Source organism: Octopus bimaculoides, chromosome 4 (assembly GCF_001194135.2).
Source record: "Octopus bimaculoides isolate UCB-OBI-ISO-001 chromosome 4, ASM119413v2, whole genome shotgun sequence".
Taxonomy (NCBI): Eukaryota; Metazoa; Mollusca; class Cephalopoda; order Octopoda; family Octopodidae; genus Octopus; species Octopus bimaculoides.
In genome coordinates, this window is record NC_068984.1 from 26,416,193 (window position 1) to 26,418,552 (window position 2,360).

The 2,360-nt window shown below is 37.0% G+C and overlaps 1 long non-coding RNA gene across 2 annotated transcripts in view; it reads left to right on the forward strand.

Annotated features, from left to right (window-relative positions):
• The window catches only part of LOC106875958 (uncharacterized), a 12,573-nt gene that overhangs the window by 6,880 nt on the left and 3,333 nt on the right, over window positions 1–2,360 (forward strand). Inside the window, exon 3 of one of the 2 annotated variants that reach the window (XR_008264032.1) lies at window positions 863–1,020. The exons of the other annotated variant lie outside the window; for it this stretch is intronic. This is a non-coding gene — a long non-coding RNA (uncharacterized LOC106875958). The remainder of the gene's footprint in view (window positions 1–862; window positions 1,021–2,360) is intronic. 2 annotated transcript variants of the gene reach the window in all.

The following is a 2,360-nucleotide window of genomic DNA, read 5'->3' on the forward strand; positions in this document are numbered from 1 at the left end:
TGTGTGTGTGTGTGTGTGTGTGTGTGTGTGTCTGTTTGTCTGTCTGTAAATATATCATGGGCTGTTTCTTGTGCGCGAGAATTTCAAGTTCTTCTTGTCTATGTGGTGCTTTTATGTTGATGGCGTTGATGGCCGAGAAGACGATCCTCTTAAGAAACAGAGTAACATTGATCTATACAGCTTTATTCCTTTGTTTTATGTATTTTCCTCACATTACCTTCGACATTTTTCCAAGTATTCCATGGCATAGCATTTTTCAAGATGTTTCCAACAGTTTCTTCCGAAGACTATCTCATAAGAATTTTAAAACTTTTCTTTGTCCTTCTTTTCTTTTCTTCTTTTTCTATCTAAAGGTCAATTAATCAAGTACCGACAATAATATCTTTTTTGCCCTCCCGTCTCCACTTCCTTCAGCACTTAAGTAGTCCACAGTATGGTGACAAATATTAGATTGTATAACCTTTTTTACTATAGGCACAAGGCCCAAAATGTTCAGGGAGGGACTCGTCAATTACATCGACCCCAGTACCCAATTGATACTCTTTTCGTCGACCACAAAAGGATAAAAGGCAAAGTCGGCCACAAAAGGATGAAAGGCAAAGTCAGCTAGAACGCCAGGTCAGAAGGAATTCCACTCAGCATTTTGCATGGCGTGCTAACGATTCTACCAGATTACCGCTTTAGTATAATACTGGGATCTATTTTAAAACGGGGGCCACAGTATTTTCTTAACGAAACACTTTGAAACTTGGAACTGGTAGAATGCGTCATATAAAATATCTTTTTCTCTTAGTCTTCTTAAAAAAAAAAAGAAATCCCTAAGTTATTCCATGTTAAAGTTGTCGTATTTCTGTAATTTCAGCCAATCACTGACGTCCATTCAGCCGATATACATTAAGTGCCGACTACATAAACAAACGATTCTGAAACAATTAACCCTAACCCTAACCCTACGGTTAGAGTTAGGGTTAGGGTTAGGGTTAAAGCAAATTTAAAATGAAAAATGCAAATAAAACGAAGGTATGGAGATTAAATACGCTTTACACCGCTTAATCAGCCAAAGGAGTAAATATAAATAACTGAATACTTGTCAGTGATTGGTTGAAATTATCGAAATAAGACAATTTTTTACATGAAATAAATTCGAATACAAAAATATTTTTCTGTTCTATAACACAAAATAGATAAGTATACGAAGTTTGAAAGTCTTTCGGTACCAAAAACACTACGTAAAACATTAATGAAAACTGTGGCCCCCGTTTTAAAATAGATCCTAATACTGTCCATTTCCCTTCTGTCGTTCATTTTCTTTTTATTTGCTGCATTACACATTTATTGTCTCTGAATCTGAGTTTTTGGTTTCCTCGTGTTGAAATTCGAAACAACATGACTAGTATTGCAAGTGCTATCATCTGAACACACAAACACATGCATACACACACACGCACACAAACACACACACACACACAAACAAGCACACACACACACCTACGGGTACACTTCACTCACATGCACGCATACACTCACACTCGCGCACACGTACATCACAAACAGGTCAAGTACAAAGGTAGAGGCAGAATCTAATTTATATTAATAAGAATAGTTACGTGTGCATGCGTGTATGTGTGTATTTTTGTGTATAGACGAGGCAAGCGTGTGCAGTACGTGTACGTATATATGAATAAGAGTGATATAATTAATCACATCTTCAACATACACAAAATACATTACACATCGTTGCATTCAACTGGATGTAGTCACTGCTACTCACGATTGGTCGCACACACATATACACAGCAAACCCAGTGCATTTTCGCATACGCATGCAGACTAATAAATATTACTAGATTTCTAGTAAAATATGTGCATGCATGAGAGTATCTTCAAATATATAAACTCTACGTGAATATATGTTGGCTTTGGTCGCCATCTTTTGTATGTACTGTCTTTTCATGCACATGTTTGTCTGCAGACTTATATATATATAACATACATGCACATATAGACGCGCGCACGCACACACACACACACACACACACACACACACATGCGGGTATGTGTATGTATGTATGTATGTGTGTATGGATATGCGTGTGCGTGGCTAGGCAGGGGTCTGTATGATTGTAGGAGGCATATATAAGAGAGTCATGCGTGGTTTTGACCCCAAAATCTTAATGATTGTTAAAACTTCTGTTTTAGCGCACTTCTATTTTAACTCACAGATGTACCCGTCTCTCTTCCTTTCACTCTTTCTATTCCCTTCCACCTATTTTTTTTATCTTTTCCTCTTTTATACTCATTATTTATCTAGCCATTTGATTTATTTCTCCTTCTTTTGTCCTCTTAAACTACCCTCTCTC